Source organism: Nylanderia fulva, unplaced genomic scaffold, assembly GCF_048542155.1.
Source record: "Nylanderia fulva isolate GAGA-0341 unplaced genomic scaffold, ASM4854215v1 Scaffold1, whole genome shotgun sequence".
NCBI classification, from domain to species: Eukaryota; Metazoa; Arthropoda; class Insecta; order Hymenoptera; family Formicidae; genus Nylanderia; species Nylanderia fulva.
Genome location: NW_028189192.1, coordinates 774,543 through 791,495, shown reverse-complemented (window position 1 = coordinate 791,495; position 16,953 = coordinate 774,543). Strand labels below are relative to the sequence as shown.

The 16,953-nt window shown below is 39.7% G+C and overlaps 1 protein-coding gene across 2 annotated transcripts in view; it reads right to left on the bottom strand.

Annotated features, from left to right (window-relative positions):
• The window catches only part of Rme-8 (receptor mediated endocytosis 8), a 79,569-nt gene that overhangs the window by 29,846 nt on the left and 32,770 nt on the right, over positions 1-16,953 (bottom strand). The window lies entirely within an intron of this gene.

Sequence of the window (16,953 nt, the reverse complement as noted above, 5' to 3'; positions counted from 1 at the left end):
AAGCTTGTATATATCAAATGTAAAATATTATTGCTTGTACATAATAAAAACTTGAAATAATGAAATTCGAAATTTAATTAAAAATCCATCCACTCTTCGTGAAATTTATATTTTAAGCAATATTTTTAATTTATCTATTTTATTGTTTCTTCTATAAAGATAATTCCTCTTGTGCTCAAATGTGATAGTAATTTCACGATTATCATTATGACAATTAACAAACAGATTTATCGAAGGAGACAATTTTCTCGAGCTTTAAATCATTCGGCATTCGCGCTATTCGAAGATAAAATATTCGAAAGAGAATGAAATGTTACGTTTTGTGTGTGCTGCGGTTAAGAATCTTCGAAAACATCGCTGTCTAAATTCCAGTCGTTCTTTCGTCTCTCGCGATAAAAAGTCAATTTTATACCATTGGATACCTGGAGCTAACAGCGTCCATTCGCAGGGCCCATTCAGGCCCGGCACTAAACTATTTTCTCCACTTTGGTCGTACGCAGATTTTATGGAGCTTATAAAAATGGCAGACCGCGGGCACGGTAGGACGAAAAGACAGGACGGACGATAATCAGAAATCTCCAAGTGAATTTTAAACTGAGTCACGAGTTCGGCTGTTACGCACGAAGAAACCAGCGCGATTTTTGTTCCGAGGTAGAAATCGCAGAAATTTCGCGGAATTTCAGCTTAATTTACTTTCGTACAAGCGACCTCGACGCGACAAAATCTCGGTGAAAGCCGTCTCGTGAAGTAATTTTTTTAAGCTGCTTCTTTAATAATGAAAATGATCTTTTATGTACTAAATCTCTGCCTTTGCAATAATTTATTCGAGATGTATTTTACAATACGATATATATTAGTTATAACAGAGAATAAATTTTTGCATTTTGTTTTTAAATTGCGTGTGATTTTAATAAAATGTAAGTATAAAAGTATTTTTATAATTGCATCGAAATGGTATACTGTAATTATTCCATTTTCGTGTATTGGTCATTAATCGACAAGAAGGTGTGATAAAAGTATTTGTAATAAGATTCCGAAATTTCTATAGCTATATATAACTATACAAGTGGATAAGAGAGAAAAGGCAGGAGAAGAAAGAAAAAAAAAGAGCGAAAGAGCAAAAGGAGAGAAGGCGTACGGACAAACAAGAAGGCAGGAAATTGGCGAGGCTAGAAATAATTAGCGCGGTTATTTATGAGGCTCTCCTCGCCTTTCAATTATGCATTTCCGGGCGCGGGAACGAACTCACGGCAAGACGGCGAACACAGATCGTGCGATACAGATACTATATACGCGTTTTATGTTTTTCGAGAACGCAGATCTAATTCCACAGACGAAAACTACGAGAACAGTTATTTCGAATATTTTCATTTCGACAACTTTAAATCGAGAAATAACATTCGCCCGAGAATTGTTTAAAAAGCTTTCAATTATCAAGCAAATTTTCTGAGATTTGTGCCAAATATTTGAACTCGTTTACACCGAGACTTAAAACGGTCGATAATATATGAACGTGTTCTTGAGAATATCTCTCATAAAACGCGATTCTTTGTAAATATCGCGGCGAAGAGTTTACGGAAATGTACCGTACGAGTAGTAGAAGAGAATCCGGGCGGACCTGGGTGTCTAGACACGGCGGTAAACGCCAGGGCAAATCGGTGCTAACAAATGGCTCTCGTTTGTTACCTGTCAGCCATTTTTCGGCCCTCTTTTACTAGTGGACAGGCCTCATCTGGCCTTGATGCATCCCTCTACTGGCTGAAGGAGGAAAAGATAGAGAACTCGGTCTGGCCACACTCGTTTTTCCCTATTTTTTCGAAACGATCCACATTTATTTGCCAATTGTCGACCGAATCCGTTTTCCGTACATGCCATTTCTTACTTAGTTATATTATAAATATATAGTTATATTATATAAATTACAATGAAAAAGCTAAAAGAGGCACGCGTAAAAATTATAACGATGCAAGCGATAATGGCTTGATCGGCTTGGATCAACTTCGATGCACGATAAAACGTCCTTGATAAAAATTTGATTAACACACATGGCTTGCAAATAATTTTTGCAATTATTATAATTTCCGCGAGGTAGGAGAGAGAAAAAACGATTACATTGTCCGCGTAGTAGCATTTTGTAGCGGTATTTTGACGTAAGGGTTAATCAGGATATTACATTCCGACGCGTATGACGAGATAAACACGAAGTGACAAATTGCGGCCGCTGGCTCGTCGTGTAATTCGAGATGATGTCTAGCCTACATCGTGAGACGGCGGATCAAATTCGCGCGCGACCATTGTTCATTACCATTAAGCGTATCTGGTGAACACACTTTCGTGTCACCTGTGCTTCAAAGCCACAAAACGCAGCCATAATCAAAGTTGCAATTCCATATAATTCCTATATACACATATATGTATATGCCGATACTGTATCGATAAACTATACAATATTTATTTCATGTTGCGCTATAATAATTACGACTATTAATTAAAGTATGCATATATTATATTATATATAATATTGCACTTCGATGAAAATTTCTCCTAAACATACCTTGTAATACGCGCATTTACATAAATAAAAGCGTAATTATATCGCACATTAAATTTGATGGGTGAGGCTTGATAAAATATTCTAATGACGAAATGACTCGATTTTGCACGCATGCACAAACGAAAGGGGAAACTAGCGATCGGATACATAATTTCATATAGATAATGACCGATAATATAAGGCGTGTTTCTACGACAGAAAGAGAGAGAGAGAGAGAAAGAGAGAGTGAGAGAGATCCGCAGGTGTAATAATGCGGTTATCATATGTTGCCCGCAAGTAGTAATATTATGCTTTCAACTGCGCGTTGCAAAATCTCAACGTTCGTTCATTGGACTTTTTAATATTCGCCAGCTCTTAATTATATGTTAATCGAGAGAACTGGTTTCCTCATAAAAATACTCAAATTATTATTCCTCTAGATTGCAGCAACGTTATACTGACAATTGCTAAGCTAATTATTCAAAATTTAATTTATATTCTCGTAAAATCGATATACAAGTGCCGTAAATTTTTTCTATACATTGTATAAGAATAAAATAGAGAAAACTGTTACGTAATTGTAAAAAGATATTACACGGGTGTTTCTAAAACTACGTTAGAGATTTTAAGGGCATAGTATAACTCGGAGGGAAAGTATTTTCGAATCCATGTTTATAGGAACTTTTTCTTTTACTTTGACTCCTAGAATAGCCTTTAAAATATCTTATTAAAAAATAAATCATTGAAAAAAATCATAAAATTCATTGATCATCGTCATTCGATCGTCACGGTTTAACGGTGAACGTAAGATGCTCCGATAATAAGAAAATCGACGTATATAGAAAAAACGGAATTGTGGCGCTCCGAGTACACATCTCTACCTAAAAGTACAAGCGTTTCCCATTCGAGATCAATATTGATAAAAGGTTCGAAAAAAAGGAGTAGGTACACGCACACAGTGAAAACGATACAACGTAGTACGACTAGGTAAGCCGGATGTCGACTGTAGCACCGACAGAAACAACAAAGGGTCCAGTTCTGGCTGGGTAATAATGCGTGGTCGTTGTTAGCGTTTGTCCAGCACCGAGCGTTCTAATAGACAAGCGCGTACACACGCGCGTATACCTTTACGCGGTTTGTAATTGAAGGGGCTAGGAATGCGGACGCACGCATGAAGTAGCAGCCGGTAGACAGAGAGTGCAGGATACGCGTTTGCACTGTACCATGTGCATTTATGTATGTATGTATGTCCCTATTACCGAGGAAACCATGACGCGTAGGCGGCCCGCGTTAATTAACGATAGAAAAACATGTGTTCATCAATCTCTCGCTAGTTTTGTGTCCGACGACTTCTCGATACTCCGCTACGCAACGAGATATACACGCGTACACGTGCGTGTTATGGCCGTATCAGACTACGGATTAGGATTGGGATTAGAAAGGAGTTTTTCGTTACTTTTTTTCAATAAAATTTACTGGTACAGAAACATTTTATTTAGATCCATTAAAAACTGTAGAGTTTCCTCTTTTCAACACAATATTTGTTTTCTCAATATAACTGCATGCATTAAAAAAATGGCAGCTGATTAGTTTCAGCAATTACCTATGGGACACCCTGTATCACAAAATTTTCCCAATTTGATACACTTCTTTCTACCAATCAGAGTAAAGTTTATAAGCTTGAGATTAGTTTTTTCATTACTTTGTTTCAATAAAATAAACTGGTGTATATATAAACATTTTATTTATATCCATTAAAAACTGCAGTATTTCTTCTTTTTAACATATTTTTTATTTTCTCAGTATAACTGCGTGCATTTAAAAAAATGACAGCTGATTAGTTTCAGCAATTTCCTATAGAACATCCTGTACCACAAAATTTTCCCAATTTGGTACACTTCTTTCTACCAATCAGAACAAAGTTGATAAGCTTGAGATTAGTTTTCTTTATTCTGTTTCAATCCAATCTCAATCCTAATCTGCAGTCTGATGCTGTCATTACACGCGTATCCTGTATTTAGTGACGAAAGCGTGTGTGTAGATATGTAGTCCTATCTATTCCGAGTTCAACCACCTCGCGAGAAGGGCGCGTTCACGTGTCCGTCATTACTTACCGAGGACACGTCATATAACACGATATTAGTAAATAGATTGTACGACTCGCGGTCAGAGTTCCTTCGCACGGGATGTGGGTTACTCCCATAGGATCTACGGGCCGCCTAATCTATGATAAGTGGATCTTCCTGTTTTGTAGACTGGTCTATGCTGGTGCGTCATTTTATATTGGCCTCTCTTAAACCATCATATTGGTCCGAATCTTGCTCGGCCCGAAAAACAGTGTCTCTCATCAGGCTCTTCTTACATTGTATACTTTGACACTCCGATAACGAGCTATCGACACAATATACGCGAGTTGTTAATATGGTTTATCTACGTGGCTAGACTTATCTTTTTTCACTTGCAAATAATTCACAGCTATGGCATCAGACATGCGAGAACTCGATCGATATCGTATTAATATCTCACAGCAATCCAAATCAAATATCAGTTAGTTGTGTCTTGGTCGTCTGTCGAGAGACAAAACACGTATGCATATCATAAGATATCGATACTATAGACGTTGATTCAAGTCACGTGACTCAAGAGTAATTATATTATTTTCATCTTATGTACTTCGTGTTATAAAATTCATCTATTAAATGCAGCTATTAATTTGTCTTTAAAGACAATTTGATATTCTATAGCGTGCTAAAATGTATATCAAGAAAAAATAATACCGCTATTAATATCATTAAATTAATAATTAATCAGTTTCAATTTTTCAGTCATTAAATTTCTCGTTTAATCGCAAAAAGTAGCATGTTCGCTCAAGTGGTTGCGTAAATCCTAGACGTCGCGTCGCACGTGTAACTAATGGATAAAATGGCCCTGTTTAGGTGACAAAAAACGCGATCATTGCCCGTAGACATGTTCGTAACGCGCATAGATAATCCGTTCATTCAGTACATCACCGGAATAAGTCCTATAAATAGTTTCGTGCCGTTGAATGAGACGAGTTCCAGGAAGGCGAGGCACCCGTCCTCCGGGCGCTTCTCCGACGAGTCGGAGACAAGAATATCGCGTAGGTGGCCAGAATGGTACGAAGAAGAAGAGGACGTAGAATAAGCCTAAGAAAATATTTTGATTGAGTCAAAAAACTACAATTGTAAAAATTCGCGATCAATTTCACCTCTCACTACGCGACGTAAATTAAAATCGCACGATAAACTCTCTTGTCATCTCCAAAGATTTATTACATTAAATATACGATGTATGTATGCGGTGACTATATTTTTGAGAGAAAATAAAGGACAAGTCTGAAAATATTTTAGGGCTTTGTTTCAACATGTTTCAAATCAGTTTGCGATCAAAGTGGACGTGACTATCAAAAATTTGTATTCTTATAGTTTGAACCTGATTCGACTATGTTGAAATAAATCCTTGGTTTTTTAAATATAAGTTTCGTTGTTTTCGTACAAATTCTCATGTTAGTTTACTAAGACTTACTATTATAAATTTGATATTAAAACGCTAAATAAAAAATAAATTGTAATATAAAGGACAAAATTGAGTTTTGAAAAAATGAATAAATTTAAAGGCTACTTGAAATAAAGGACTGTTCTCTAAAAATAAGGACGGATGGTCATCGTAGATATAGATTCATCTAAATAATTTTATTTTATAATTATCACTCAGTACTGATGTTTCTTCCGAATATATTTTAATTAAATGGAAAGATAGTCGTTACTCTTTTGACACATTGATCGCCATGATCATGTAGCTTTTTTGTTCATAATTGTTTTTCTTGTCTCCTAAAGTGATAGATTCTGTCGTTTTATGATTTATCTCGTGAAAAGAGATATAGAGATGCTTCGTTGATTGGTTCTGCCATCGGGATAAGCCAGCTTTATCGCTCACATTTGTATCCTTCGAGATGCGCAAAGCAATTCGATTTATGAACGGTAGTTCGAAAGGGAATTTCCTAGAGCGTTCACGCGTATATCACGTATTTTTCGCAAGGATCATATATCGCGCAACGATAATTTCCGCCAAGTCATTATTGTTGCATTAGCCAGCGGCTGAGCATCGATCTGAATTATATATAAGTTTGTAAATTGAAGAAGAGCGGATATAATTACAGATTGCACATATACATATTCCGCTCGAATGTCATCATCGATTTTAATTGCATAGTTAATTCGGTTTATCAATAACCGCGTGAGACAAGAAAAAAAAGATCAAGACAAAAATGAAAAATACAACGCATCCTTATCTGGAATCTCGCGCGTTCCAATAACTCGTAGCCTTAATTCGCGTTGTCCGTGACAGCTCCGAAAAATGTCAAGGAATCGGAGAGTTGGCAATTCGCCAGAGCGTGCACGTGGATACACGGATGCGTGTACTTTATCGACTTACGTGTGCAACGAGCGGCCGAAAGCGACGCAACGAACCGATCTACGGAGTCGACCGCGTAATTAGCGGCGGTTACGTCAGCTGTGGAGCCAACCTCGGCGCGATTCGGCGCGAGTGTATGCGTAAGTCGACGCTGCACGCGCATATATACGCGCGTATATACGAGTGTGCGAGCAGGCGCGCATAACATATAGGTAATGCGATAGCTATGTAGCGCAGAGAGTTACGCGAACTCAATAATACGTCTGACGGCCGTCTAGACGGGACTACGTGAATGCGGCACATCGCTCTGCGCGTATGCGTGTGTAGTAATCCCGCGCACGCACGATCATACGCGCATCGTACGTACGTACGTACTTATACACGTGACCGACGCTCGTCGTCATCCTCGCTCGGGAGATGTAACGCCGTGCCGTGCCGTGCACACACGCTGCGCCGCGAAAGCGAGTTACGTGGCACGTATGCACGGCTCTCTCGCTCGGATATCCTGCGATATCACGGGGCATCGTCGGGGATTAACTTTGCTCGAGTACTAGACATCTGGCGTACATATTCGCTTTCGTTTTTATTTTTCAAAAATTCATTCATTAAGTTGACGTTAATGTTCTGCTATTTTCAATGGTCCTCTTTTACTTTTCAAGCTGCGAGATATATATTGTACGTTTTTATGTTCTTGTACATTTTCATGCGGAAAATATTTTACACATCTCGTGTATGAAGAGATGGAACATTCGCGGACGATTAGATAATAAATATATATACAGAGTTTATCTGAATGAGTGCGAACAATTTTAGGAGATGATTTCTTGTTGAAAATTAAGGGAGGTTTCTTATATAAACATATATACTCGTATCTCTCCCTAAGCAGCAAAGTTTTTATTTTAAAAAAATATTGTATAAATATCCTTTTTATTAGTGGAAAATATCCACCAAGTTTCATTTTTTTAATTTATCTAAAATTTTAGAAAAAAAATAACTTAATTTTCACCTGCCTCTTTAGAAAAGTGTAACTCCTCAGGGAGGAAGATATGCATATAAGAAACCTTCCTTAATTTTCGACAATCATCTTCTAAAATTTTTGCACATCCTGCATATTTAAATAAATTGATAAACAGATGAATAGATAATTAAATTTAAAAAAAATAGATAAATAGATACGTGTATGGATTAGCAAGGGGAAGATAACTCTCTGGCGTCGGAGCTGGAGAAGACAAGAGAGAGAGAAGTAAAGATATATTAGTTTTGTAGAAGAAAATATAAAAATAAGAGAAAGAGAACGAGAGAGAGTATATACAGATAGTGTACGCCTACTTCCTCTCCCGGAGTATCTGCAAACGTCTACGCGGTCGGGTACGTGCACTTGCAAACGGAACCAGGAGGCGTGAAACCAGTTCGCATGGAGAACTTCAACGGTTGTTCTTCTCACGCTACTTGGACAGTCACTGGCTACTCATAGATAGTAATCGTAATTACCCGGCGGACGTGGTTGGCTCTCGATACAATCATTTTTTTTCTCTCACCCCATCATCGTCATTCTTTATATCGCCGCTCTTTTCCTCTCTTTATCGTCTTCTTCCCGTCGTGTGTCTCGCTTTTGGTCAGAAGACATACATTTTTTAGCTGTCGCCACGCGATCCTCACGCGACCAAAGGGACATCCTGCCAACCTGCATTCATCGCACGATCGTCAAACGTGTACACGTGTGTCCTTATCCTTGTACATTTCTATCGAAAGGCAGGCGTAAATGTGGATCGATTATACAATGGCGATTGCGAAAACTTAAAATGAGTAATTTTTTAAGGAAATCTATATCGAATATGTTTAATTTCAAAGAATTTATCTACAGGATGTTTCTAAATGTCAGAGATTTTAAGAGCCTATTCTATGGGTCAAAATAAGAAAAAAAGTTCTACAAACATGGGTCCAAAAATGAAAGTTGGCACACCTCCCATATCTCCCTCTAAAAATAAAATCAAAACCACATAAATTCAACAATCTGTGAAAAAGTTTCCGAGAGCTTTTTTTTCTTATTTTAACCTCTGTATATGTATCTTAAAAAATATCAATTTTTTTCGAATTTGATAAGTATATAGCTATTCAGTAAAATTTCTTTGAAATTCAATCTTTCTCTTTTCGAGTGCGGATCGATATACCACTGTAATATTAATAATTAATCCTTATATAACGACTGAAAATGATGTCTGAAATATGACGCGACGCATTAATTCCCCGGTTGTTGATTGCGAGTTTGGTTTTAGTACGCTTGGTTCCGCTCATCGAGTGTACTTCTCTCGTCAGGGAGTGCGAGAGCACCCTGAGCCATAGCTGTAGACTAATGATTCCGTCTGAGTGGGAAATTGACCACTAGGGTGCTGAAAACCTTCGACCGCTGGTCGAGAGAAGGAGGAAGAAGGAGAGAGAAGAGGTCCATTGTCCCGCGGACCTTAGCGAGTGCTTTTCACTTTTTTAACGGCGCTATGCGAGAGGAACTTGGAGAACGCATCCTCCATACAAGTTTCTTGCACCACGGACCATCGTAATTCCGTAAAAGAGATTTTGCTTTACATCACTCGTCTGCTCAGTCGGTTGACTTTCACGAATAATCGCCAATTCACACTTTGCACTATTCGGAAACAGAGTAATGCTCCTATTAACGTATATCGTTTATTCGCGACAAAATATGCTTCTCTATGAAGTAAAAGACTTGATATGCTATTCGACTTGAAAACATTCCTAGCTAGCAGTCTGTAAAGTGTCTGCCATGTAAAAACGCAAGTTTACATTATAATGAGTACTATGGTTGTACACAGAGAGAAAGAGAAAGAGATCTGATCTCGGCGCAATAACCACAAGGGCGTCGGTATTTACGTAAAGCTGCGCGGAACAACGAGATCTGAAAATGGCTGGAGGCGTTCACTAACATATAAGTGCAACTTTGTGAGAACGTGTTTAAAAAATGCGCGCTGTCGTAAGAGAGATAAAAGTCTAAAGAGAAACTATCGAGAAGAGAACTAATCGAGATGATGTATATTTGTAATAAATATCATATTTTATTTTTAAAAAAAGAAAAAGAACAATTTCACAGTTGCTCAACATTTTTGAAAGATTTAGAAAAAAAATATTTAAAACTTCGCGTCTTTCTCGCTGATGCACAGAGAAAATGTTCTCTTATCGTTAGAATTTATCCTCAAAATCACGATGAAAATTATTAATATCTACCAATCTAATACGATAAAATATAAAATATATTCGATTAATTTGACTATATGTACATATTAATATTTTTTTAGATAAAATTTTCTCCGTACACGGATAGATCACGATAGCAAGATTACGGACATTTTTCAGTGTGCAGAGTCATTGATTTTTCCTTCGTTATAGAGTAACGTCGCGCCTTTATCGGTGAACGAACACAGTCTCGAGTGGACATGTCTGTCTCCTGCAGAATACTATGGAAGAGCATCGTTAGAGCTAGGCTGTTAGATTGCGCAGGTGGTCACAGTGGACGTGGATAGATGGTCCATGGCGTGGGCAGCAACGACCCTGCAGGCGAGTTCTCCCCTGCGCTCTCATCTCTCTCTGTCTCCCTCTCTCTTTTCTTGCTTCGGAGAAGACTCCAATGAAAGACAACGCGTCGCGGTCCTGTCTCTTATCCCCGTGTCTCCACATCCTTTTATCCTTGAGCCGTCGCATTGGCACATTATCCTCCTAGTTTTCTGCTTCTGTAACACTGCCGTTCGTTTTCTCTCTCTCTTCTATTCGTGCACTCGCTAACTTCATTTGCCGCGCCTTTTCTCTCATCGTTTCTTCTTGCTTTCGCCCTTCCATCTCTCCAGCATCGACGCGAGAAGAGGCCGTCCCACGAAGCTCTTTTCAGTATACGTCAGTCATTCGGGCCCCGCATTGCTCTGTACCTTGAAAATATTTTCTGCCAACTTGCGCATCGTCCTGGAATGACCTGTACGCACGCACGTTTGCGTTCGTGCACGTGAGCAGGCACGTGCACGAGCGTGCGCGTAAGTGTAACGTTACCGATTCCTCGACGGCTCTCTCCGCCGACGGCATCTCGACGTTTAATATCTCAATGTCCGTTAAAACACGATCGTGCCTCTCTCCGTATCGAACCTGCCTCTCTCCTTCTCTCTCTCTCTTTTGCTCCCTGGTATTTTTCTCGAGACAGCGAAGACTGTAAATATCTAGAACTCCCCGACGATTGCACGCGAGTTTGAATGCTGGCTGGGGGCTAATCAACTATACAAGCTAGAAATTTCTACGTACGAAATGGACGGGATTAACAGGAAAATATTTGATGGATTACATGTACTGCCTCTAAATACAAAACAGGAAATGGGATATTTGAAAGAAGAATTAGACTTATGTCGGATGCATTATTACAAGAAAAATATATGTGCGCGTCGATAAGACATATCGAGAACGTCCACGGAGAACGAACTTCAGGGAGCCCATCCGTGCTGTGGAGCAGGGTAGAAACAATCAAGTTTTGAAGGGTTGACTCGGGCGGGGGGATCAAAGGTTGAACGAAGGGGCGCGCGGTTTCAACAGCCCCACTGAGTGGCTATTAGGCACCCCCAAGCCAAGCAAGAGCAATTTGCTATAATCATTACCATTCAGGATCTCCGAGCCGAGAGGGCCCGTTCGTCTCTCGCCCTCTTTGGCCAAGAACTCGTAGCTTATGCCAGTGCCATTGTCAACGGCGAGCAATGTCTGACCGAAAACATTTTTTTGCATGATATTAAAATCCTAATAACACAACATATCCAAAAGATATTCGGAGGATATCCAGAAGACATTCGAACATCCTCAGAATGTTCTCTGAACGTTTTCGGGATATGTGTTGGGGAAGGTTCGAAACTACTAAATTGCTCTATTAAAAGAAAAAGGAGAAGAGAGAAAGAGGAATGGGGGAGATGAAGCGGTAATAGTGCGTATAGCGAGAATAGAGTAAGAAGGGATCACAGAGGACGCATGAATGTCCCAGCAAGAACAATTTATGAAAAACGGCGCGAGAAGCAGCGCGTGGTTGCGTTTCTCGGAAAGTCTGTCCAAGGCGTATAACGTAGAACGAAGGAGAGGCAGGTGTGTCGCGGATGCAGCTGGAAGGCTGCATGTGCCCCGTCGTTGCGAGATACCTTAACGTCTTTCCTTAATGTTTTCTCCTCTCCTCTCGCGCTTCTCGCTCTTTTATCCGCGTCAGAAGCGAATTATCGACGATAAAGTTGCTCGAGGAAGGAAACGCGTGGTGGTTAGGATCTCTTAAACGTGAAATAATGCCGCCTAGAGAGAGATTACAGAAGGCAGAGATTGTGATACGCGATATAGAAGAGAACGCACCTTCTTCGGCCAAAGTGGAAACTTTACGAATGCGAGGTTTCTTCGCCTGGAGAAGCGTTAACAGAACTGAGATGAGACTCTGTTGCTGTCGTAGAATCGGAACAATCTGGCCGAATCCGTCTACCTGCTTGCCAGCTACAAAACACGACGTTTCGCGGATGTTCCGCACCGCCCTAAAAGTCTGTTCATTCGGTGACGTCGGACGGTCGGACTCGACAAGTCTAGACTGCCGGCAGACGTGGCAAAACGACGATATATTCAGTCTCTCGTCCCGCTCGCTGACCACAGTCAGCGAATGGCTACCTTTACACGGATCCTACTTCCGAGCAGCGAAAATTATATTTGCTAGAAATTTACAGACACTATCTCTCTCTCTCTCTTTGAAATACATAGTCAAACGCGAAGACAAACTATTGATACGCTCTTTCGCCGAGCTTGCTTCTACAAAATTACGATAGGTTGTTTGCGGTTTCCCCTCGGCGATACGTTTCTGCGGTTTTGATTGTCTCGTACGCGATCTCGATCTATCTCGGCCTAGATTTATGTATAAGGTTTTCGGGAACGTGGATTTTAAACACAAGACAGGATACGCGCATATATTCATAATTCCTTTCTATAGATTCGTAGGACTCTATAGATGCGATAAAAAATATACGGTTATTAACGACTTTCCCTATAACTTCGTGCTGCCCGGCTTCTCTTTCTTCTATAGCTCTGTTTTGATCCTTGCGGCCGAATTCAAAATCTCACACAGATTCTTTCTTCGTACGCTTGCACGCGACTTTGCTGCGATGACGCATAATAAATGGTTACCATCGAATCTGTACCTGTATCTGTTCAAGAAAACCTCCAAGTGATTCGTGTCGTAATAAATAGCGATGCGGGGGAAAGAGAGAGAGAGCGAAGGGGCGGAATAAAAATAACAAAAAGACATCGTTGAAGCGTTGGAAGCTGTTATTGCCATTACTTTGCCTGTCTACCTTCCTTGCAATGTTGCGGTATGCATTATGTATGCGAGAGTAAACCTTGCAAGTTTTGCGAATTAGAGATTCGACGTTAGTTCAAGACTAACACATCCTCCCATTTCTACCGATAAATACTCGTACGCGATTGCAATTTGATTCTCCGATGTCGATCAGAGATGGACAGACTATGTATAACATATGTTATTTTCTATACAATGTTTCTTGCATTTGTTATTTAATGATATATTTAATGTGTAAGTAGAGCGGGATACGATGAGAGAGAGAGGCATGTTTACTCGCACGGAAAAGATATGAACCGTTGAGAGATCTCTCGCAGCAACACTGCGATCTAAATAGACAAGTTTCTCGTTATCTGTCAACGTGCCATCAAAACGGAATGGCTGTTTTCTCTTCTTTCCCGGTGCGCCTACAATCTGCATTACATATCTGCAAAGCAAGCAATTTATTTCTACAAGCATGCGCTTTGCGATTCGTATCTTACGTACATACATACATACATACATATATATATATATCTACGTCTATCGTGCCTATACGTGTGTCTGCTCTCCCGGACGAAATGCTCCACTAAGAATGAATGTTCAAGTCCTGTCACGATAGTTGGCTGCGACATCGCGTATATAAGAGTATAAACAATACTATATTTCTAATATATCAGTCTGCGCTTTTGTTGCGGACGGCATAATGATGTTAAAAGGAACTCGCGCGTGGTTTTCGTAGTCTCGCAAAAAAGTAGCTATATCCCGCGTTGTCTTGTTACGCGCGTGGAGATGTGTGCGCACGAGAGAAACATCGGCGCGCACGTGTGCAGCGTAAATCTTTAGGCATTACCGATGCGGAGCCGCGCGCAGCGCGAGAGGAGGCTGCCTGACGCGGATATACCGTCGAGAATGGGAACAGAAGCTGCGAGACATTGTTTCTTTGAGAAATCTCCGTATCCCGCCACGGGAGAATAAGAATCGCGAAATTAAATTCTCCAACTATGTATGTATGTATGGATCGACTGCCGGCCGCCAACTATGCAGCATCCGTAAAAAGAGATGCATCTTCGCGCATACTTAACGTACAAAGCTTTCTCGTACAGAAACGTTCGCTAATATTGTACGTGTATATTTTGATTGTACACGAAGAGAATTTTCTCTTACAATTTATTTCGAAAGTCACGGTATTGGAAGAATTTTATTAGAATTTATCCGATTGATATTTTTCCCATGATTTTTCAGGGTAAATTCTAAGAGAAACTTCTTTCCGTGTATCATTGAAGTTTCATACATGTTGAAGATTTTTTTTTTTTTGTAGAATATTTCGACATACATATATATATCCTCATCACGATCTATTATGCTACGAAGGTCTTACAGAGATATTTGAAAAATTCAACTCTCCGAGCAGTGCGACGTTCCTCTCTTTCTCTCTCTAACGCACGTGATCTTAGATGCATCCTGTCCACGCTTTTAAGTGACAGGACGTTCCGTAGCATCGTCACGATTCCACGCAACCGCCGCAAACCCGCCGGGGAGAACGTAATTACGCAACACTATTGGCAGTACGGTAGCATAATGTTCGCCTCAGGTTACTGACGGATCCTGATGGCAGTTTCGCCGATTATGCGCCGCCAATTCAGCATGCGGAGGGTACGAATGCGTATATATGTGTACGCACGAAACATCCATAGTCGCTTATCTATCAGCGACGAATCGAATGCGCCTGGACCACGATTGATCACGTTCCATATACGGGAACCAATGACGTTTTCGGTGAAGGATCGGATCAATTAGTTCACGCGGTATTTCGCGCACGCTATCGATATTTACTGATTCGATATTTCGCACTCGATACATTCGTCCTGCCGAGTTTTTATTTATTTATTTATTTTTTTAGTATTAAAAGCAAGATACGCAATTATTCACTGCGACTCTCGAGCTCCAGTTGTGGAGCAATCTCAATTCCTCGGTTCGCGTACTCTTCTCATTCTCCTCTCTCTCTCTCTTTCTCTCGGACCGTGTGTTAAATCGATCAAATCGGTGACATCCGCATATTTTATCCCATCCCTGTTCCGGCGAGTTTTTGTGCCTTCTTACAGATTGGTAGACTGACTCCGACTATATCGAGTCGGTCCATCGCCGATGACTCGTGACTTCCCGCCGAGTATGAATGGAGGGTCGCGTAACGTCGCTTCGTCTCCAAGATCCTCGTCTGTCACCGTCTCGAAATCGCAAGAAACGCGATCGTCGGAACGCGTTAAGGAAATCTAATAAACAGATGTGCCGTTGCGTAACGCGTATACAGTAGTATACTGAAAATCGTGAGAGGAGAAGAGAGAGACACGTGTTCGTTTGGTAATACGTCATGCAACGAAAAAAATATAAGATAAAAAAGATAAAAGTATATCAGAAAAAAATGTAATAAAAAATACAAGTAACATATGTTATATCAAGTCTCTTCATAATCAATTACACACGCGTCATTATTAATTATATGGAAATAATTTTATTATTTTTAATGCTTTTTTTAATTCATAAAATAATGAAATTCTCATTAACATTGGTTCTCTCTTGCATTTAAGAAAAGAGATAAATTTATAATATATGTAAATGATATTGTAATAAAAAATGTAATAAAAAATAAAAGTAACATATGTTATATCAAGTCTCTTCATAATCAATTACTACACGCGTCATTATTAATTATATGGAAATAATTTTATTATTTTTAATGCTTTTTTTAATTCATAAAATAATGAAATTCTCATTAACATTGGTTCTCTCTTACATTTAAGAAAAGAGATAAATTATAATATACGTAAATAATATCGTAATAAAAAATCAGGTTCTCTTTCTCTCTTTTTTTGCACGACAACCGAGTGTATCGAGAGATTACGATCGCGTCAAGACGACTGAGGCGAATAGAGCTGGAGCACAGCTTCGCGCAAATCGAATTTTCGTCGTTCTTACAACGACCCGCGCAAAGACAGCCGTTGATAAACGAAAGACCATTCAGTCCGGTAGACCGTTTATTGAAGAAAGTCTAGACTGCATAGTAATCGGACAACCCCTAGCAAGTTCTCCGCGACGCTTTTCGAGATCGATCGATCGATCGCTTTTTGCAGTTCCGCGGAAGAAACGATCAAAGATGAGATCGCACGAGTATACGAGGGTAAAGAAAATCTCGCTGCCTCTCTCTTTCTTCACCCTACCGAAGATTACACTTTGCATCCCCTTTTCGCTATCTCGTTGCTTCTCCCTAAGTTAAGCTCGATGACGATCCCTATCTACAGACTCGCGCGACTGTTGTCAGTCAAATCTTCGTCTCCCTCTCTCTTTTTCTTTTACTCTTTTCCTCTTACCGCACGCTAATCATTCCGCTATCCGTCTACCTCGGACTTCGTCAAGGAACAGTGACTGCGCGATAGGCAGATGACTTAAGCCGGACCATATACAGACTAGATTCACTCGTCTCGAGTCATCTCGTATATGTATTCGCGTTTAACCAAGAATACCGTGACGTTATGTACACTCAGAAAGTGAAAACATTTTTATAATTTCAACAATCATTTATTATTGTTGAAATTATAAAAAATACTATATATATTTAAATGTAAAAAATTGTTGCACAATACATACGCGATAT